The following is a 23,567-nucleotide window of genomic DNA, read 5'->3' on the forward strand; positions in this document are numbered from 1 at the left end:
ATTTCTGGCCACTCAGCAGTATTAGGGGGTCTCAGAAAGGGGGTGAAGAGGGTTGAGAGGAGAGCTTGTCACTGATGAAAGCCAAACTCCGCATAACTGCCTGAATTAATGACCAAAGAGAGAGAGAGAGGGGGGATTCTGAAGAACTTTTATTGTGCCTTAATGAAAAAGATTTTTTGGAAATGGCTAATTTACAAAATTGCACATGGTAACATTTTCAGATCTCAGTTGAGAAAGCCCCTGTCCATATTCTGTTACCGATTTCATTGCTTTTAGCTTGGCATTGGCTCATGAAACTATTTTAATTTTCCACCAGTGGCTTCTGGTGATTTCTGTCCTTATTTCCTCGTAACGTAACTGACAGGCCAATTAAACATCTGCAGTTTTTTAATCTGGATTTTCCCCCATAACTATTTTGCTTTTCTTCTAAAACTTCCAGATGTTTTGGCTCCTTTAGGATTTGACGGCATGCAACTATACTTGCTCCTATTTCAAAGACAGAGAATCAGATGGACCGGCCAGATGTTTCTATAGGAAAAGCTTGGTAACGCACCAGTAATCGGGTCAGTATTTTTGTCTCTTTATAGATACTTTTACCCTAGTACATATCTTCTTGTCTTTTAGCATTTTACTATTTGAGTTGATCTTGGAAACATTTTTGTAGGTGATTAGAGTTCAGAATTCATGCTGTTATCTGTTAAGTAATTTGTTATGGCCAATGAAGAAAGTATCCAATTCTGTTATCTCAGTGTCTAGCGATGGGAATAGAAGCTGCTGTGATTTGTTTTTTATTATTTCTTTTTTTTCCCCCTTGTGGGAGATAAGAAGTTGTAAAACTATTGGAGGCAACAATGTATTTTAACTCAGTTTCCGGCTTTGTACAAACATTAAAGGAATCACCGATATCTTGCCTTGTCTGGAGAAGAGTTAAAAGAGTCTCTAACGTACTTCAAGAAAACCTGTTTCCCATAATTAATAACAGGAAGCCGGGTAAACAGACATTTGCTGACACGTGAAACTGAAACAGTAACATATACACAGAAACCTGGGAAATGAAACAACGCAGCAGCCCTGTATGGTTATACCAGAGGGCAGCTCGGTTGCGATAGATTTATTCATAGTCACATAAAGTCCAGGGTAAATGATCATTCACATTACATTGCAAGGTGACTTCTGACCGTTCAAACACACGCTCATAGAGTGCAATCATTTCTCCCACGGTTAGTATTTGGAAATGATCTCAAGCTATTCATACTCTTAAGATTTAAGCAGAAAATCATTCTTTCCTGGAAGATAGATTTTCCGGACAATCAAGTAAACATGAAGGAAGACAAGCTTTTCTTTTTTAAATATTATTATGAGATTTTAAAACCCATTCTTGCTACACTTCTGGAAATGAGAACACTTAATGGGATAATCTTGGTGTATGTAAGGTCGCTTTATCGGGGTTGGGGGGTAGTGTGTATTTGTGAGGTCTCAGGAAAACTAAAGGCAGCAGTTATTAATTAGACACATAAAGGATCACTGGGCACCCTGGCCCAGTTGTGATTACAGCTCCAGACCAGCTTCCCGGGGAAGTAATGTGTCTTTATCTTCCAGTTGTATCAGAGAGTGGGGACTGTCTGTGCTCAGTACTGACCTTGAAAGCAGCAAACTGATGCAAACTGATGTGATGTGTGGTTTCCCTGCTTCTTAGAAGACACTGAGCTTGATTTGAATTTGGGGATTTTTGTACAGCGTTAGCCACTTAATGTGCAGTTAATTTTGAGGTATGAGTGGCTTGATCCTTTAAGTGAAACATTTTTTATTACATTTTAAAGTTGACTTTCTGAGAGCTGTTAAATGTAAAATGAAGCTTCATCGAATGTTTATTTCTGGTTTGTGGGATGAATAGGAGAATAAGGAAGGATGGCAGAAGTGAGGAAATGTGTGTGTTTTATGATGTACATATTGCAAACTAAAGGATGTATTTTGACTATTCTAGTGTAATAAAAAGAAACCTACACTGTTTCACACAGAGTTATGTGTCTTCCTGGTAAGCTCCCAGTAAGTCACATCTTAACGCTAGAAAAATGCAGTGTCCTGAGTACCAGAATCAGAGGATTTTGCATCCACGTAACTTATCTCAAAACTGAAAGCCAAATTTATTGTTTTCTTAACTATATCTGCAGCAGATATAAATTTAAGGCAGAGGTGTTATACTCAGGTCCAATTAAAAGTAAACATAAATTGTTTCATGTTTTATATACACATGGTTGAAGAAAAGTAAATAAGAAACACTTTATCTTCAGAATCTTCTATTCGTTGTGGAATTTGGAACCCACCCAATGAATATCTTGAATTTCAAGAAACAATTGAGTTGCAGTGAAGCTTTTTTAATTGCAAGCAAAAAAGGAAGACATTTTCTGAGCTGCAAGATGTTAGTGAGTTTATAAAGGCGCAAGAAAGTATGTAGACATTTAAAGTGATTAAAGTGTACTTACTTATTTGGACTTTTGTTAAATATAGGATGGACTATATATTGAATATTAGGAGTATACCAGCTATCCAGAATATTTTTTGTAAGAGAAACAGAAGTTAATGAATTACAAACAACAACAACAGCAACATTGCTGTTCTCTTTGTTAAGCCTTATGGAAAGAAAAGGAAAGCCCAGCAGGTTTGGTACTAGAATTATGCCATTTGCAAATTGATGCTGTGGAAAATAGAAAATATTTTTTCCAAAATTTTTTAGATGAGGATCGTCTTGGAATACTTTCAAGTATAAATTATAAACTTTCAACTATTAACCATAAATTTTAACCATATGGAAACAATGACGATGCATTAAAAAATGATTTTCACAGGCAGACTCATTATTGTACACTCATGTCATGATATTTAAAGTTGTTCTTGGAAATGGTTCGTCCTAAAGATCCTGTAGATGATCTGAGTTACATTGTTCAGTGAAGATCCCAGAGCCACCTGAGATGTGGTTACTCTTATTCCTCAGGTAGGTTTGGTTGAACAGAATTAGCAAAGTCTGGTAAGAGTAGCGTTTCCCTTCCTTTCTTTGACTCCATCAGAGCACAGTGTCGTTACATGAACCTGATGGAGAAAACCTGGTGAATTTATTAAGAGAACAATGAACTCACAATTGCGACAGAGTCAGTAAATCCTCTTGCTTTTGTGGAAACTACTAACTAAAATTTCTTAAAAATGAGATCTGGAAGCAAAAAAAAAAAATTTTTAAGACATGAACCTCAGTGTTATATTGAGCTCAGACCAATATTTCGAATAAAGAGCTAAAACATATAAAGCAAACTTACAAGTTAGACCTGTGTACATTTTCTAATAGTATCTTTTGGTTCAAGTGGTTTGTGTGTGTATGTGAATTTCGCTCATCTGTTTGCTCTTCATATAAATGTCCACTTGATGGTTGTTCTGTCACACTGTTTTCTAGTTTCTATTTGCTTTATAGGAACATGCCCAGAAAAAGCTGAACATCTATTTCCTGACTTTTGCCTTTCCCTCCTTTATTTTTATTTATGTATGTGTTTACGTATATATTCAGTCCTTTGTGAATTTTCTCTAAGAGGTATTTCATAGAGATAAAATGTATGGATATGAATGGAAGCTGGCAAAATTATTTATTGATGACTTGGTGACTCCTGCTTCCTACAGCTTTAGTAATCGCTGTAGTCTATCTGGTACTTAGTGAGTTTCCAGTACAAGCTTGGAAATTTCTGTTGTGACTGCCAGGTGTGACCTGGGCAGTGCTTGTTACCAGTGTTGACTAGGAAAGAGTTGGGGATATTGGAAAATTTTTTGTCAGAGAATTTAGCAGTTTCAACATGGCCTTTCCTGTACGCCCTTAAGCTTCATTGCTATGATCAAACAAAACTCTAAGCCTATTCCACACTTCTCAAAACAAGGAAGTGCTTCAAACTTCAACCAGGTTTCTGGAGATCTTTCTGTCTTGCGTTTTTGTGTGCTTTAGTTAGCGCTTCTCAATATATTTCCTGTCATTGTCATCTTTCTAAACACTGCAACTTGTGACACACACTGAACCCATTGCTGGAAAACCTATTATTTTGCTAATAGTGAGCTAGCAGCAGAAATGATTAAGATTGAAGGGCAGTTTTTAAACATGTACTCGAGCATGAATAAACGATGGTTTTGATGGGACCTCTATTGAAGTGACAATTAAAAATGTCTTTGTAGTATAAATATAGGTCAGACCTGGACAGGTATATGGTCTATGAATATTAGGAATGCTGATTCCTCTATTAAAAAAAAAACACAGAAATTGCCTAAGATGTAAAGATCAACCTCCTTTTATTTTTTGCCTTACACTAAAAGAGTGAAATATCACTGCCAACCAATTAGTATTCTTCTTTCTTTCCTGTCCTACCACTTATATGTCTTCCTCCTTCAAAGGGAACCAGATTTGCTTTGCTGGAGGGGAAATTATGTTTATAAATTTTAATTTTAGAAAGTAAAAGCATAAAGTTTGCCTTGGTGGTTTAACAGGTCGAGTATGTCTCACGCATAATATATTTGCAAGATGATTTAGTTCTGCTTTACAACGTCCGCCGATATGTAAGAATAAAAGTAATTTTAAAGTGTAAGTTACACTTTAAAGTGAACGTTACTCTTTAAACGAAAACTCTGAATGATGTTGCTTAAGAGAATTCTTAACTTTAAAAAAAACTGTGGATTTACTTATCAGTTGCTTAGAAAATCTAAGCGTGTATCATGAAGTTTGTTGAATTTTACTGGCTTCCAGATAAAAACTTTATTGAAACTTTAAAACCATGGTACACAAATTCTCCATGAAAGAAACCTAGAACAATGCACAGGCAACTTTTAGGAACTGATGCTGTTCAATTCTACTTCTTCTATTCTGTATGGGATAAAATCTCCCTAAAGTTTTCAGCTCACTTGTATTGAAGTGGTATAAACAGGCAAGTCAAATTGTACAGAGAGAATAGGACACGAATCAACTCTGCCTGTTTCTGCCGTTTCTTCAGCAGAATAGTTACTAAATAAGTTGTATCTTATTTAGTATCTGGATACTAAATAAGATACAATAGACACTAAATAAGTATCTATTGCATCTTGTAAACAGGCTGTGTGCCCTTTCATTTAGCAGATCCTGTAGCTTCACTGACCACATTTCACAGGATGGGAATATAATCAACAGTCTTTTATATATCTGGGAAAGATTGATTTATTGAGGAGGAAAACCACAGATTTTTTTTTTCTCTTTGGTATGTTTTCCACTTTCTCTTGTAAATTCAGTGGCAGCCAGCATCATTAGGTCAAATTTGGTTCACGAGTTTAAATTATAATTTCACGTAATAAAAATTCTTGCTTTAACAATGTTTATTAAGCAGAATCATTCAACACTGATTTTTCTTTCAGCATAACATACACTTTTAATGTTAATCAATTTAATTAACATAATGCAGCAATATCTTTTTTAAATAAATAACTCTTACCAAGTTAACACGATCGAATTGTGAAATTTATTGTCACTATATTATACAAAAAGAACTTCTTTAATTTTTATATTATATGAGTAAATTTCTATGTGTAATTGCAAGAGGGATTGTTTGGTTATGGCCTTAAAGCTCTATGAGAAAATATTTCTAATGTGAATTATTGGTTTCATAAACTAAAATATTTGAGGCATTTGTGGTTTTAAGTGGCAAGGTACTTTTTTGTTAATGGGATTAGAAAATGTTGGACCCTGGAACCTAACAAAATGACCAAAAAACCATTGCATTGTACTCTCCCATCATGTTTAGTATAAGCATTGAAAACAGAACAGAACAACAAGAAACAGAAGACACAGAGGATAATACACTGTGATTTCTCCTCTCACATAATCTTTTGAAAACAACTAAAATATGCAAGCAGGGTTGAAGCATGCCTGACTTTCAGACAATCCAGTTTACAAGGGAGTGGGTTTGAGCCTCAGTGCCTCTGACAGGATAAATTATTCTATCCTGCTTACAGGGAATCTATCTACACACATCCATTCTAGCATCTTCTAAGACAGGAAGAGTCACCTGTTCCCCTTAACATATGTGTAGGAACATGAAATATTTTCACGGGACAGAGCCCTAGACACCATCTAACCAATGAGACTATTCCCAACAAGTATGTGCGGCCATCTTGAGTGCCCTGGGAGACTCTACTCACTTAGACAGAGGCTGCTCATTTCTGTATTTTAATAGAGTCTTACTCTAGTAAGTATGCACTGAATGAATACACCCCCAGCACCCCCCCCCACACTCACATCTGCAAATTCTCCTACCATCAAGGTTTAGCACAAATGCCAAGGAACGAAATGAAAAGAAGACTCCAAAAGAAAAATACCTGAGAAGAGATGACAGAACTCATCTTTGATGGAACAGAAAAAAAGGTTAAAAAATTCCATTTGGACCGTTGAAAACATGCTCATTTTTTTTCTTAAAGAAGAAGAAATCGGTAGACTTTAACAAGTATCATTGTTTAGACTTTCAGCTTAACAGCAGGCTTTTCCTCAGATCATGTAACCTGAAGGCTTATTCGGGAGTCAGGTCTTCCGAGAGCAGGGGCTGTGTCCAGTTCTAGATTATTCTTCCTACCTCTTGGCCAGAAGTGCAACCACAGGGACCATCCGCAGATGCACAATGCATTCAATTCAATTTCAGTTTCCAGAGGACAGGGTTGGGGAAGAGAAAGAAAGAAATTCTTGACTCAAGAGGCTGAGAGTTTATTTGAGTCAGGTGTGGGTCTAGGAGAAATATGCAAAAAGAAAAAGTCTTGTGGAGGAAAAATGAGTCACAACTATGTGAGGAGGAAGCATCTTTAATGTCAATGTCCATATTTCTTGATTAAAATATGGGTATTTGCATCATGCTGTAGCATTCTAAATATAATAGCAGCCAAGACTCTCTAAGAATAAATTCTCATTCAAGAACAGGAAGGAAAGAACTGGTTAGAACCCTAATGGTACAATAAGAAGCACTGTCTAGCACAATACTATTACTTCAATAAACCCTGTTAGCTGATTGGTTAATGTCTCAGAGTAAATGCACAGGTGACTGAGAAATTTTTCAGGATTAAAAAAATAGGTCATTGGCTAATATTTCAGAATACATAAATATGTGAATAGTCACGACTAGCAACACACTTACATTTTTACTCTTAGAGTTTCTTAAATGGTATTTTCAGGTAGGCTTCTGATAACATTTACATTTTTAAACACACATATTTAGAAACAGGGCAGCACAGAAAATATCACTAACCAAGGATAAGCACTCCCACACACAGGGTGCTTACTGAAACTGCTCAAATATAAACTGTTGCATTATTGTGGTGGCTACAAAATAAAAGCATTGCTAAAAGTAAGTACACTAATCCTTTGAGAATAAAATGCTAGTAAGCTTTTTATGGAGCTAACCATTTAGTCAATATTCAGAATTTTTCCTAATGCTAAAATTACCTTACATATGGCCTTTTGGATCAAAGCTCCTCTTGGGTTTGCAGAAGAACACTGGCAAAATGTGAAATGTAGTAGAAGGAATAGTAGCTTTGGAGCTCTGGGATCTGGCTTGACTTCTGACACAAGGCCTGTCACCCAGCCATCTCTGAGAACCACCGTTAATCCTAATAGATACTGCCCCTAGAGAATAAGGTGGGGCGTGATTGCCAGGATAAATTAGATACCACAAAGCCTCCTTAGAAAAGAGACTTTTCTTTCATCTACCTCTGGTAGAATCCTACTTAGTAAAAGTCTTAAAGAATAATTTGACCTTGGTTCTAACAAAATATATCCAGAATCCAGCCACTTCTCACCACTCTGCTGCTACCATCCTAACACAAAGCACCCGCATCTCTTGCCTGGGTTCTGACTAGACTGTCCTAACCAGCCACCATGATTCATCACTACTCATCACCACCAGCCTAGCCAGCCCTGCTCTGCACACGGAAGCAAGAGTGACCTTTTTAAACCTGGAGCCAAATAGCATCAAGTCCACTGCCCAGACTCACCCCAATACATCCCCATCTCACTCAGAATAAACTCCCAAATCTTAGCCGTGTCCTGCAGGGGTCTGCCCACCCAAATAATCTTCATACCTTCAGAGCCTTTGCACTTGCTGTGTCCTGGTCTGGAAAGTTCCTCTTTGGATATTTCGACTGCTTCCACGAATGGTTCATCCAAGGCTCAGCTCGAAGACTACCTAACCTAGAGGTCTCTCCTGATAGCCTCTATAAAAATCTCATACCCTGCTTACTGGCACCTTATTGATTTTATATGTTTACTGTGAGCAGGGAATTCATTTGTTTACCATCTTTTCCTCAGCAACTAGAAGAGTGTTGGACTTAAAATATAGGTGTTTTATAGTATAGTTTGAAGTCAGGAGCCTGATTCCACCAGCTCCATTTTTCTTTCTCAAGATTGCCCTGTCTCTTCAGGGTCTCTTGTGTTTCCATACAAATTGTAATTTTTTTTGTTCTACTTCTGTGAAAAACGCTATTGGTAATTTGATCGGGATTGCATTAAATAGGTGGTTTGCTTTGGGCAGTAGAGTCATTTTCACAATATTGATTCTTCCATTCCAAAAACTTGGTATATCTCTCCATCTGTTGTGTCGTCTTTGATTCCTTTCATCAGTATCTTATAGTTTTCTGGGGACAGGTCTTTTGCCTCCATAGGTAGGTTTATTCCCAGGTATTTTATTCTTTTTGTTGCAATGGTAAATGGTAGTGTCTCTTTAATTTCTCTTTCTGATCTTTCATTGTTAGTGTATAGGAATGCAAGAGATTTCCGTGTATTAATTTTGTATCCTGCAATTTTACCAAATTCGTTGATTAGCTCTAGTAGTTTCCTGGTGGCATCTTTAGGATTTTCAATGTATAGTGTAAAATAGATAACTAATGAGAACCTACTACATAGCACAGGCAACTCTACTCAATGCTCTGTGGTGACCTAAATGGGAAGGAAATACAAAAAAGAGGGGATATATGTATGTGTATTGCTGATTCACTTTGCTGTACAGCAGAAACTAACACAACATTGTAAAGCAGCTATACGCCAATAAAAATTAATAAAATATAAAAAACAGGGCTTCCCTGGTGGCGCAGTGGTTGAGAGTCCGCCTGCCGATGCAGGGAACGCGGGTTCGTGCCCCGGTCCGGGAGGATCCCACATGCCGCGGAGCGGCTGGGCCCGTGAGCCATGGCCGCTGAGCCTGCGCGTCCGGAGCCTGTGCTCCGCAACGGGAGAGGCCACGACAGTGAGAGGCCCGCGTACCGCAAAAAAAAAAAAAAAAAAAACATAAAAAATAAAATAAAATAAAAAACATAGAGGTGTTCACTAAATAAATGTTGAACAAAAGAATGAGTGGATAGCAATCAGTCTCAGAGGTATATAAGCCATAAAACGTCTTAGGATTACATCTAATTACATCTATTTCTTGCAGCCTAAGGTCTCCTCTCCTCCTCATCTTAAAATGGAACTTCTGTTTTACGTATTTCACTTATTTCTCAAGGTTTTCTTTGATGAGCTCTTCATCTGTAGTTTTTAATGATTAACATATAGGGCATACTCCCATGTAAAGATTTTTATATTCAGCTTATAAAGAAAATTGAGACTGCTTGATTATTACAATTTAGAATGAGAAAATTTAGTGCTCTTAAAATTATTAGAGTTATTTCAGTCCTAGGACCAACTCATGGATTTCTGAAGGGGTTTTTCTCAGTTCTTACCCATTCATTCAATATTCCAGCAATATTCCCTTTGCACGTATTAAATGAAGAGCACGCTTCTGAGTGACTGAGATCCTACCTTCAAGGATTGGTCCTCTAAGGATGAAAACAATAACACAAGAAACAATGTGCTCAGTGCCCTGAAGGGGTAGAGCTAGGTTATTAGAGTTTAAAGAAAGGATTAAGTCCAGCAGAGGTAGGGGATGTGGGTTGGAGAAGGCGGCGTTTGAGTTAGGCTACATTTGGACATTCAGAGAAGAGCAGGGGAAAGTCATTTCAATAGGAGGAAACAGCATCAACAAACCAGGGAGGTATATGGAAAACAAAACAATAGGCTCACATAATAATGGGAAACCTTGTGCAATGGATGTTTATACACTTAAATTCTCTGTATAGGAGCACACTAGCTCTAATATACAGTATGGCCTAAATTTAAATACACTTCTGGGTGCACTTGAAAATATGCATTTAAAAAAATAAAACCTTGGGCTTCCCTGGTGGCGCAGTGGTTGAGAGTCCGCCTGCCGATGCAGGGGACACGGGTTCGTGCCCCGTTCCGGGAAGATCCCACATGCCGCGGAGTGGCTGGGCTCGTGAGCCATGGCCGCTGAGCCTGCGCGTCCGGAGCCTGTGCTCCGCAATGGGGGAGGCCGCAACAGTGAGAGGCCCGCGTACCGCAAAAAAAAATTAAAAAAAAAAATAAAACCTTTCCATTTTTCCCTGTTGTATAAAGTAAAACAAAAAGAAATCCTCAATGATCAAAGTAGATCAGAAAATTCCGTAAGTAATCATTACATACTATTCCAGGCAATGTATTCAAATCTAGCTTTGAGTCCTTGCAGGAAAAAAAAAAAAAGAAAAAAAAATACATAAATTTCTAAACCATTCCTTATCACCAGTGTCATTAGGAAATGTGCCACATACATTAGATAATGTTTTAAATGTGTTATCGTTGTCAGATCTTTGCTTGCGTGGCAAGATACCTGCCTACATGCGCACATTGAGATGTGTTTCATGCTTTGTACCCAGTGAATATAAACATGGAGAACTCTCTAAGAAACCCTAAGGTAAAACTATTCTTCCATGTCTATATTTTTAGTGAGAATCAACATTTTATCTCCCATGTGCAATTCATGACTTGACTACAACTTTCTTGATCCATTGCATTACTGGCAAATATATGACAAAGGAAGGGAATTCTACTTTGAGTTAGAATGGCAGCTTTGTGTTTTCTCCACATCAAAAGCCTCTTTCAATTCATATAGTTTCATTTTCAGATGACGAACATCAAGATTCCTGTGCAGAGTGGATTTTGAGATGGGCAGAGCAGTGACACTGGTGCTGGGAGCCAGGCTGAGCTGTCCCTTACGTGGTTTGTGTTTGCTTTTGACATTTCCAACCTTAAAGTTCTACCTGGCCTGAAATCGCACTGACTTAAGTGTGTGCTCCTAAGGTGTCAATAAGCACTAAGACAAGGAGGAAAATAAACAGCTGCTTGTTTTTAGTATTTTGTTAGAAGAATAAACAGTTTGGGGGAAACACAAGTTCTATTTCATGCTTGGGTCATTATTTAATTTTTGGCAATTACAATGTTACCTCATCTGAACTGAGGCCTCAGTTATCCTTCTAAAATGCAAATCTGATCTTATCATCTGTCCTCCCCTTTGTCATCCTCAGATGGCTGTCGATGCTCCTCAGTGTGTAAACGGACCATGTATTTAGGGACCATGTGTTTAGGAATGAACTTGATGGGATTTCCAGAATCAAGTGCTCCATGTGTACAGATTGGGTTTCACTCCAAGAATGGAATGTTGTGTATATTCCCCTGTCAACCCAGGATGTTTTGTGGGAATTCTGTAGCTGATAGCTTTGCACTCCCACTGCAACTCTGCCCTGGGTCTCCAGCCTGCTGTCCACCCTCAGGACAGGGGCTTGCAGGTTCCTTGCCTGCAGCAGTGAGACCTTGAACACACCTTTCTCTCTCTCCCCTCTCTTTCTTTTCTTTCTCTTCTCTTCCCATTCCATTCCCTTCCTTCCTTTTCTTTCTTCTTTCTTTCTTTCTTTCTTTCTTTTCTTTCTTTGCTTCTTTCTTTGTTTCCTTCCTTCCTTCCTTCTCTTTCTCTCTTTCTTCTTTTCTTTCTTCTCTTTCTTCTTTCTCTCTTTCATTTCTCCCTTTCTTTCTTTTTTCTTTCTTTCTTTCTCTCTTTCTTTCTTCCTTTCTTCCTCTATCCCTTCTCATTCTTCTTCCTCTCCCTCCACGCCCCCCCCATATATATCATCCACACCAACCCCCTATTGGTGTCTGGGGAAACCTAACTGGTCCAGGAATGGTGGGTGTCTTAAAGATGGCTACCTGAATACTGAGCAGCCTCTTCACGTGTGTTTTGCTATGTGACTCCTTGGCAAATCCTATCTTTCTTAGAATTATGTTAGAACTAGGTCAGTAGAAATCTGTTTGCTGTGTCAGCTTCACCTGTGCACCAGAATTATCCCACAGCGTGGGAGTGGCTGTCCCAGGCATCACTACAGCATCTCTAGAACGTCTGTGCAGAAAGGCTGCAGCTTTGAAAGTTATTTCTGCTCCACATGCAGCTGCCCTGTTGGAAGCTGCCCCCAAAGGCAGAGGGTTGGTACTAGCAGAAGGGCCAAGAGCAGAAGAATATGCAGGAGAGACAGGAGGGAGTCCCAGGCCCTGTCAACATTTCCAGCAAAATTGTCTCTATGCCCTGCAGAAATTCATGAATGCTACATGGAGAAATGACTTGGCTAAAGGTGTTTTCTTCTTGTGACTATGATGAAAGACTTAAATATTTGGAGAAGACTTTGATCAACTATGACTCTCAGGCCACAAAATGTTCATATGACACATTATTGAGGGAGTTTTAGAAGAAGCCTTGGTAGTAGATATTTTGAACAGAATCCTTTATTAAAATGATGTGATACTGATGGTTGGAACGTAAATTGATACAGCCACTATGGAGAACAGAATGAAGGTTCCTTAGAAAACTAAAAATAGGACTACCATATGACCCAGTAATCCCATTACTAGGCATATACCCAGAGAAAATCATAATTCAAAAAGACATATGCACCCCAATGTTCATTGCAGCACTATTTACAATAGCCAGAACATGGAAGCAACCTAAATATCATCAACAGAGGAACGGATAAAGAAGATGTGGTACAAATATACAAAGGAATATTACTCAGCCATAGAAAGGAATGAAATTGGGTCACTTGTAGAGACATGGATGGACCCAGAAACTGTCATATAGAGTGAAGTAAGTCAGAAAGAGAAAAACAAATATTGTATATTAACACATATATGTGGAACCTAGAAAAATGGTATAGTTGATCTTATTTGCAGTGCAGAAGTAGAGACACAGACGCAGAGAACAAAAGTATGGATGCCAAGGGGGAAGAGGGGAGTGGGAGGAATTGGGAGGTTGGGATTGACATATATACACTATTGATACTATGTATAAAAGAGATAACTAATGAGAACTTACTGTATAGCACAGGGAACTCTACTCATGCTCTGTGGTGACCTAAATGGGAAGGAAATCCAAAAAGAGGGGATATATGGGTACGTATGGCTGATTCACTTTGCTGTACACCTGAAACTAACACAGCATTGTAAAGCAACTATACTCCAATAAAAATTACTTAAAAAGATAAAGTAAAATGTGTCCCCTAAAAAAAAAAAAGAAGAAGACGTGATTAATGTGATGGTGAGAGCAGAGGTGAATTGTTGGCAGAGGGGCAGGAAGGGGAGGGGTGATTTTCTTGGGTCTGGCTTGGGTGGGAGATCAACCTTTTCTGCCCTCTACAGTTTGGAGCCCCATCCATAAACCCTGGATGGGACAGAGGGAATTTTTCTCTGGTGAAAACCCCCAAGGGTTCTCCATGAAGACTGGTGACAGTCACTTCAGCCTTGGTCCCTGCTTCGCTGTGGTGAAGTCTTGCCTTATGACCATGTGTGTATAGGTATTTGTCAGCTGCTTTGTAAATATCAATTTAGATAAAGACTCAAAGATGGAATGTTTTCTCTCACCTTAAATCTACCTTTTCCTATTTTATCTACTTTATATTCTACTTGTATTTCTTTCATGCATATCTTTATGAGAAAGAGTTTCTCCTCCTGACTTTCGTGTGTGGGGTGATTCTACCATCACAATACTCTTAGCTCTCTCCTTTCTTCTGTTCCAGACAGGCATCTAATTGGAAAGTTTGGAAGGAAAAACTGGGCACGTGAGCCAGCAGATTTCCATATTCCCTTCTTCTGTGTGTGTGTGTGTTTCTGTCTCTCAATCACTCTGCTCCTCCCCCCGAAGAACTGCTCTGCCTGCAGAATTCACATTCCCTTGTATGACCTCCCTGCTGTGATTTTCAGCTCACATGCTTGTAGGTATAAGGCATAGTCTTCAAAATGATCAGCGGCAGCAGTAATAGAGGTGATATTGTCTCCATCTGTTTTATTTTTTACCTTATTTCAGAACTTGAAGGGGAAAGAAGGGTGTAATGTCTTGAGAATCCCAACTATCTAATGCATCGCTTGAAACAAAGCCTTGTCTTCTGCATGAAAACCAAGCATCACTAATGTATATTTACCCGTATTTCATGCTATTATTATGATATCCCATTTCCTTTTTTAATGGTGACTCAGGGCTGTGTGTGTAGTAGGGCCCAATCTGACACACTCTCATTTTTCCCCTTAAACAACATAAATCAAAGTATTCAATTACAAGTGCCCATACTTCATTTTCTTGGGGGTAAAAATGATAATCTGTACCTAAATTAGGTTAATAAGTCACATGCATACAGATTAAGACTTTTGATGGCAAACACCTGTATCATGCCTTCCTTTCCTCTTTTAGGAAATATAAATTTGACCCAAAACAAAGCAAACAGTTTTACCGATTTTCTTTTTCTGTGTTTTAGCCCTGATTGTGCTATTTTGCAGAACTGACATATGTGGCCATTACAAATCTTTTAAATTCCTCATTACCTTCAGACCCACAAGGAGCTGAGGTAAAGGTTGATGATTCTGCACTGAGTTATGATTTCTTTACCCTTCCTGTAGTGTTCCCATTAATTCAGAGAAGGTATTTCCCTCCAATGAGAAAAACCATTAAAGCCAAGAGCAAAATAAAAATCTCCCTTCTCATTTACTTTCTCAGCAACTGGAACCACTACGTGACTCCAGTATCCTAAATTTCAACTATATAAGAGTGATAGCAATTTAGTCAAAACTCTCAAAACTGGCTGCATTTGGGTCAAGGAGGTACAGTAAGGAACTAAAAGCCAGTATTCATACAGAGAGGCTCATGAGGGACGAGGCACAGGGTGACAGGGAGGGAGGTGATTCCTGGGGAGCATCCTGCTAGCTGTTCTCAGAGCTGCTGGGGATCCCACAAAAACTAGCGAAGAGCACAGAAGCCCAGGAGCTGCCTTTCATGACCCTTGAAATCTCTTTAGAGGTAGCAGAGCAAACCTGAGTCTCTGACCATCTAGAAATGCAGCTTCTGTTTCCGAAAGCCTCAACAGCTTCCTCCTGATTCCTGGTCAGATGGCCCCCTGGCCTCCCTCAGTCTTCACAGTGTGCCCCTTTGCCACCTCCCTGCAATTCTGTTTTCATTATAAAACAATTCTATCTATGTTATCTTGGAAACTATCTTGGCTTAACATCTTCTTAGCAGTTTTCTTTGGCACCTAACCTCCCAGGACCACACCCAAAATGAATCAAAACTCCTGACGTTGATGTGGCAATTTCTAGGAAGTATCTTCTGGCTCAAATATCCCCTAAGGTTAACAGTGGATGAATCGAAGTCAAAACAAGCCCCTTCCCATCTGCCTGGTACCTAGGAGGGAGTAGAAAAATAATGAGGGTGGTACTGATGGATGGGATGGAATTAAGATGAGGCATCAATGGTAAGATAAATGTTTTAAGAAAGTAGACCTATGTTTCAAGGAGACAAGGGGCAAGAATTCACTTGGCCATTGGACCAATGGCTTTCAAATCAATGTTTCCATGAGCTACTACTGCTACGAGCCTCCAAGTCATTCCAGAAATGACAGTTTGATGGGAGTATCCTATCTCCACTTGTCTAGCCCCACAGGCATCATGGCATCCATCAAGTCCACTGCTTGGAAATAATTCTGAGACCATTACTTTTGTGGTTCTCAGGTCTGCTGAAAAGATTGTACAGTATGATGCATTCAAGCCACAAGAAGAGCCCAGCCTGATTGCGAAAATTCTTGAGACCATCCCAGGTGGGACTGAGTTGACCCAGAGCATGTGGTCAATGCTTATGCTAGCTGTCTTCAGACCATGCTACCCACACTCTCAATAATATTGATTTGATGGAGATGCACCCTGGGACACTGAGAATGACATGAAAGAATTCCAAGACCCCAGGTGTTATTTGAAATGTATCTGAGTTCTTCCAAATGCCTGCAGATTTATTGGAACAAATTTCTGCAGCAGAAGCTACTTGTTTGGTCACATAGAAAATATTCCTACTTGGTGTCTCTTTCCTTTCATGACAAGGGCTTACTCTAGGAATCGAGGAGAATATGATTGCGGTCCGCGAATAATGACTTGACAGCACTTTTTATACACTATTAAAGCAAGCAGTTAATTACCTGATTTAAAAAATTCCTTCAAATGACATGAAATGGGAAACGTTAATACAGATATATCTATTTTTTTCTGCAAATGAACTGACACATTTGATTAATCCTTGGATTATCATTTTCAAATATTTTAGGAATCAAAGAATAGACTTTATCCAAAAATTATACTGAATACAATCCAGTGTTTACTTTTATAATTCTGAGAGTTTAGAATATTTACTCCTTTGGTCTTCATGATGGAGATCAATTATCTTTGAAAAACGCTGAATAATGACAATTTTGAAACTGTAATTTCGCCCTGTGTCTGCTTCCTAATAAAATAATAATGTGACCAAAAAAAAATGTAATTCCCTGAAATGTCTCCTCCTTTTGGATTGTGCATATTTGAAATGTTGCTCTCCTCAAACTTAAGATTTTTATGATAAAATTTCTTGCTATTAAAAAGAAAGATAGTTTTCTTTTTTAACCTCACTCTATATTTTAAATAAAATAAATGATAATTACTTTGAGTATTTTTATTTGATTTTGAATCAAATTATGAACCCCTTGGATTATGAACCCCTTGAGGGTGGAGAATATTTTTCTTGTGTTTTTGATATACTCCCTTCTGTGTAGCCCTGTATTTAGAGTAAGTAAGGGCTCAATAAATAGGACCTGAATTAAAGTAACACAGTGATCCAGTTTCTGTCTTTTCACCTTGACCATAATCTATAAAATTCAGTCAGCATCTCTTTTGCATTCTACTCCTCAGGGACACAGTGTTAGTTTAAATTTACTCTTTCTCTATGTGGTAACGTTGAATGATTGATTCAGAAATCACTTATGAATATGAAGGTCAAAGAGAAAAATGGATGCAAATTATGGACAAGCATTCAAATATAAAACTTTTTGACAAGAGTTTAATGACTCTTGCAATAAATAATCAACAACATTTGAAAGACTGATTGGAGCACTTATTTTTCAGGGATAAATAATGGAACTTCTTCAGGAGAACCCACATAACTTTAGAAAACAATTTCAAATTATTGCAGTATTTCTCAGAATTGGGAGCAATGCTGCAGATAGGAAATTACCACAGTAACCTCCAGCCCCTCGCTATTATGTTACCCTTGACCTTCAATAAAGTTTTACTATAGTAGGCTCCAGTTTCACACAGACACACTAGATTAGTGTTTTAAAGTGAATACCTTATGAGGTAATTTCAAGTGAATGAAAAATATTTGGTAGGAATCCCTTCAGATGTAGCATATAATAAAAAATACTCTACTGCTGTTTGTGGAATGAATGCATTTCTGTAGCAAGTTTCACTACCTGACATGAAATCAAGAACTTTTTTTTTTAGAAAGCTGAGAACTAAAAACAAAATTTTCTGGCAATGACTTACATTTCTTCTCCAAGAGAGAAGTTGATTTGAGTCAGAGTTTCACATCTAGAAATACCCAGTTGATTAATGCTTAAAGAATCACGAGAGAGAGTCTTATGAGTCCAACCAAGTCTCCCCATGAAACCAAATTTTAGTTGTTCACACAAATTTTAAAAAATGCCAGACAAAATTTGAGAGGTGCGAGATTTTAGGATTTCTAAGTACACATTTTTAATCCTTGACAGATCCTATTAACTTTGATCCTCCAAAATTGAGATTGTCTACGTTTTTTTCTTTTTTTAACCATGAAATCATGAACTATGTTGATGGCCAATGTCTCCCCCAGAGCTAACATTCAATAAACTTTTTAGATTGATTATGAAATGGCTACATTGTAGCAATTTGACAAGCACTGTCTTTGAATAGAATTTTGCCCTTTTGTAAGGATTATTGGTGGCTACGTTCATTTGGATGGAGGCCATGATAAGCTGCACTCCTGTGCTACTATAAATTGTCTTATCGCCAAGTTCAGTGCATTCGTTAAAATGCTATGAGGTTAATTTATAAATTTGCAACTATTACTAATATACGTTAAAAAAACAAAACTTTTATTTAGAAAGGCTGAAATGATTGTATGCTAATTTGAACAGGTAGGTTGTATAAGAAAATTCCATTTTTGATATCCTTCAAGAGTTGGATTCCATATGTGTGCTTTGTTCTTTCTTCAGACCTCTTAACTTCAGACTGGAGTTGAACAGAAATATGGCTTACTCCTCTCCCTTCAAATCATTCTCAGGCTCCAGACAAGGAGCTGGACCTTTGAGCAAACAAGCAGGTAACTGGCAATGGTACCTTTTAAGTCTGGAGGCTTTCTAAGAGTATACAGGAACAAGGAACAAGCTGCTCCTGAATGAGAACATCATGTAATTAGCAAAGTATCTAAAATAGCCAGAATTATTCCAGCTAGGGTTAATGGATAAGCCAAGAAAAGCTAAGCAAATGATATCTGCAGGCATTTGCTGTACCTCAGACAGCTCCTTATAGAACAAGCTTTCATTCTCTCTCCCAGTTAGCCCCAGTGGATTCACCATTACTGGCTCTGGGGCTAGAACAGAGGTAAGACAGGATGCTTGCTTTCCTCGTTGGCTAATATACTTTTTTTGAGGCATTACTCCTATTAAGATGTAATAGAAGAATACAATATGTTGATTATCTAACAGAGATAAAAGCAGGAAACTGATGAACCACAAGGAAATATGACTGAGAGCAAACTGATTTCATAAAACAAATATAATTGGTGTGGACATGAAGTTTGTCTTATCCACACAAGTCAAATTCTAATACAGTGAAGTTCAAGAGAGCTCAGTGCAGGGATTTTAGATAAATAAGTAGAATAAATGGGCTTTTCCATGGTGCTATGTATGTTCTATCTCAATCTTTCTTGTAATAGAGCTCATTAGAGAGATCAGACCTGCACATTTATGGATTGATTACCCAAGATGATGTGAGATAGACCCAGCATCCTTTCTAGTATTAATACCATCTTGCATTTGTAAAATGTTTCAATACATTGATGTTCCCACACACACATCTATTACTTCATATTTTAGGACAATAAGGGAAGAAGAGCCAGGAAAAAAGCAGTTAGATGCACAAGTGAACAGTCTGGCCTTTGGGTTCAAATGTAGCCCTACCCCATAGGCTTCACGGCATCTTAGACTTATTACTTAGTCAACCTGTTTCTAAGTGTTTTCATTTCCAAAATAGGGATAATAATGGGGCTGGCATCATATAAATGTTGATGAGAATTAGGTGCAGAGTACATGGGCTGATGACTTACTGGGTGTAAGCACGTAATAAACATTCCTAGTATTGTCAGATGTATAGGGTATGTGTTGGACTGTTTACAAATGAGGAAATTGACTAAGAGGTTAAGTGCTTCTGTAGGAACTTTGACGTTCCTTATTGTAACAAATTGACTCAGCTTTATCTTTAGTAAGACTTTTATCAAAACAAATATTATGAACCAAATGGAATTGAGGTGCTTTCCTCTCTATGCATTTTCCTTTATCCAGTCCTTTTTGAAGAGACACCCGAGAAATGGAAGGAAGTCTATACTATCACTCTAGATAATTTATTCCATGAATTTGGATTCCTTTCTTCTCTTTCCAGGCCTCAGTTTCTTTGTCTCCTGGTAATCTCTGAGGCCCTTTTCTGAGTGGAAAAAACATTATTTCACAAACTAGAAAATCAAACTCTTGACCTCTGATGTTTGACTCTAATAAATAAATATCTTAAATGAAAAGTAAAAAGGATGCACATTTTGATCGTAAAAAGATGTTGTTACATTTTATTCTATGCATATTATTTAGGCACTGACATTTCCTAGGTCAGTTCTTCCTTTGGTTTAACATCCCATTTCAAAAAATGTTATAATGGAAATTCAGATGCATAAATTCACGTTAGTATTGACAGCAGTCATGGAATTAAAGTTTTCCCTACCAAGTCCAAATAAGACTATTAATAATGTATTGTGTATTAATGTGTGCATATGGTATAATGTATCACAGCTTCACATAATGACAGACAGTATCCAAATCTAAGTAAATATTTCTGAAATTCTACATGATTTTCATTAAATACCTAATTTCACATTTTCAGCTAAAGAACTACTTTCTAGATTTAATATGATCTGCTGTTGTATCTTTTATTTTTCTCCTTTATTTCTTCCTTTCTAAAGCTTAGGCTTATATGGGTATTTGAATACAGTGATCTTTTTTATTAAAGAAGGATTAAGAAAATCACAGACATTTCTTCAATTTCATACTATGGCTAGTTTGATGACTGTTGATACCTGATTTTTGTATACTATGAATAGCTACAAAAGTGATTTAATTTGGATCTATTCTTTGTTTATACACTATTCTAGAGGCAGACATAATTTTGGTGGACAAATAGGTTAAGGAAATTTGTTTCTAATTGCTTTATGAGATGATCTGAGTAGTTGTTGATTACATTGGTATTTGCAATTTCCTAAAAGAATAAATTAAATCTTTTGTATAGGCTTTAGTAGAAAAGAACCCTCAATATTTTTACAACTCTGTATATTTCAAGTGGTTTTTTTTTTTGTGATTCATTTTATATTTATTATTTAACTCACTTGATGTGGTAGTTTCCTCCACAGTCTCTCAAAACTCATGCTGCACTCTTGATTTTTGGATTGTTATTAATATCCCTGCTTCTGATATTTGAAACTATAAGTTCAATTCCTTTATTTTCATTCCCCATGGAAGTTCAGTGTATGTACACTACAGTTAAAAGCTCATGTAAACATAAAGCATAGCGTGAATTAGCGAGAGATTTTACAACTTACCTAAGTTGTTCATAAACAGAAACCTGAGTCAATTTGCTAAAATTCAGGGTAAAAATGTTGGCAAAGTTCAACAGTCTCTCAATGATCAACTTCCCTATCATAAAAATAGTGGTAGTGCTAACTCGAAATATAATAACTTTTGGTAATACCTTGAGGATGTCTATTATGTAACTCTTAGTGTTAATGACTAAATCAGCATTTGGAAAATCCCCACAGTCATATCAGATGATTGCAATAATAGCAGTTAAGATCCATCCCGCAGCAAATCCCTTTTTTTGTTGTGCAACTCAATGGTTCAAGATTTTTGTGGAGTTTGCAAAAAAGTCCCACTCAGAAAGGATCTGTACAAAGAAGTGACCATGTTGTTCCCTGACCTTACTGGGCTCATCAGTAAAATGTATTGCCAGAATTGTCCAAGATTTCTTTAAACTATACAATTTTACATATGATAGCTTCACACCAAAAATCAGCTGTTTTAGTTGAAGAATACCCTTCAGATGGCACATTTAGGAATCAGAGTTTATACACAGAGGAATTTAAAAAGTGAAAATTAAATACTTAAAAGCAATAGGTATAAGTGTGACTACATTTTTAAAAGGATGGACCACTTGACCCATGTGTAACATATTGAGATAATTTTGAGAGCTCAGAATTCATCAGAGTCTCAATTTCAGTTAATCATGCAGACATATGTCCCAGGACTCTGGAGATCTACTAGCTCTAATTCCCCAAACTACTGAAAGGGAAATTGAGGACCAAAAAGAGTCAATAAGATATTTAGTAAAATGTCTTCTTACTTCTTACCCAGTGCCCTTATTTGCTGTATGACTATGATGAGAAACAGACATAAGAATACTAAAAGGTAGTTAATGAATTGACCAGAATTTTGGAGAAATGTGAATTAAAAAAACCCCAATGAGTGGCACCGACTGTCAAGTTATCTGGGGAGAAAGAATATTGGTAACTTAAAGGCTAAAGAACATGATAGGTGGCTGAGAAGAAGAAAAGAAAGAAAAAGTTGAAAAAATACTAAGTCAGTATATTAGAAGCTCTTTCTGACTTATAATAAGAGAAGACTCTTTAAAGATAGATTTCCATACTCCTGAATTCGTTTTATACTAAAAATGTGATGTCTTCGAAAAAAGACTTTGTACACAAAACTTATAAAGAAATGCATTTTAAATATGTTATGTAGCAATATCTTCTTTTAAGAAATGATGCCAAGAAAATCACTGTGCCATCTTTTTAAACACCTAGCATAAAAGATCTGGAGTGATATTTATTGAGGGCTACGATATACTCTGATTTGAACCTGAAAAAAAGGTGTAGTCTTGCATACTTTCCTGTCTTTATCTTTAGACTGTGTTAGCCTAAATATTGCCTGAGGTAAATATTACTAGTGGCAATTGTCCAATCTTGAAATAGCATATAGTCCATAAATGCAAGTTGAAAATAGTTTAGCAATCTCAAGTATCAAACCCAGGTATGTTAATTGCATCTTTTCCATTTGGGCATTAAGATTGTGACTTAAGTTTTAAATTGACTGTACGTATCTCTTGATATATTGCTGCCTAAATAATTAGTAGGGAAATGATAGGGAAAAATACATTTAAACTCACCTTTGTGTTACTCTGAACCTTTCTCTCTGAAGATTATGTTTAAGATAACACAGGACCTTAAAGGTGCTGATGTAGAGTTCTACTCTGATGCCCTCAGAGAGATGTGTGAGGGTTAAGAGGTCTCTGGCGATGCATTGCCGCATAGTTCATGCAAATCCACAGTAATTCTGTGTTCAGATAAGGATCTCGGTTTCAATATACTTTTTCAGAAACGCATTTGCTTCTTTTTTAAGGGAAATCTGGCTCCAGAAGAAGAGGCAAAAAAAAAAAAATCCTAATGTCAATGCTCACTTATTTAACTCTGACATTGCTGATATTTTCTTAGCAAATCAAAAGAGGTAACTTTGCTGACTCCTTAGAATAATTTAAAATAAGCATCCTAACAAGATGCTATGAGTGTATTTTATGAAAATTAATATCCATGCATGAAGCTGCCTACAGCACATGCTTTTTTATGAAAACAAAAAAATGAGAGCAATGGAGGTAATAAAGTATAAATCTTTAACCATATCACCAATCCCGTATGCAGCATGAAAATGGTTAAAATTTAAATGACCCAGTTCTAAAGAATTTGAATAAAAAGGAGGTAGGAGGCATATTTGTCAATTTCTGCAACCAAGGAAATTTGTTGAGGCAGGAGAATGAAATTTTTTCATTTAAATTTTTATATTTAATCAGCATTATGGTTTTTTAACCAAAAATAAATAAGTAAATCTGTTTCCAACGAATATGTTTGTTTGAAAATTTTCCAATAATTTTAAGGTAAATTTAGAAACAGCAAATTTAGGAACTTCATAATTGATACCTTGTTCACTTTTTGTTTCTGTTTTTT

The 23,567-nt window shown here is 37.1% G+C and overlaps 1 long non-coding RNA gene and 1 other non-coding gene across 2 annotated transcripts in view; both read right to left on the reverse strand.

Annotated features, from left to right (window-relative positions):
- The window catches only part of LOC132424987 (uncharacterized), a 76,774-nt gene that overhangs the window by 43,543 nt on the left and 9,664 nt on the right, over nucleotides 1-23,567 (reverse strand). The gene's annotated exons all lie outside the window — the stretch shown is intronic.
- LOC132416348 (small nucleolar RNA SNORD22) lies at nucleotides 18,765-18,891 on the reverse strand. The gene has a single exon (XR_009517567.1). It is a non-coding gene; the product is annotated as a small nucleolar RNA SNORD22 (small nucleolar RNA).

Source organism: Delphinus delphis, chromosome 1, assembly GCF_949987515.2.
Source record: "Delphinus delphis chromosome 1, mDelDel1.2, whole genome shotgun sequence".
NCBI classification, from domain to species: Eukaryota; Metazoa; Chordata; class Mammalia; order Artiodactyla; family Delphinidae; genus Delphinus; species Delphinus delphis.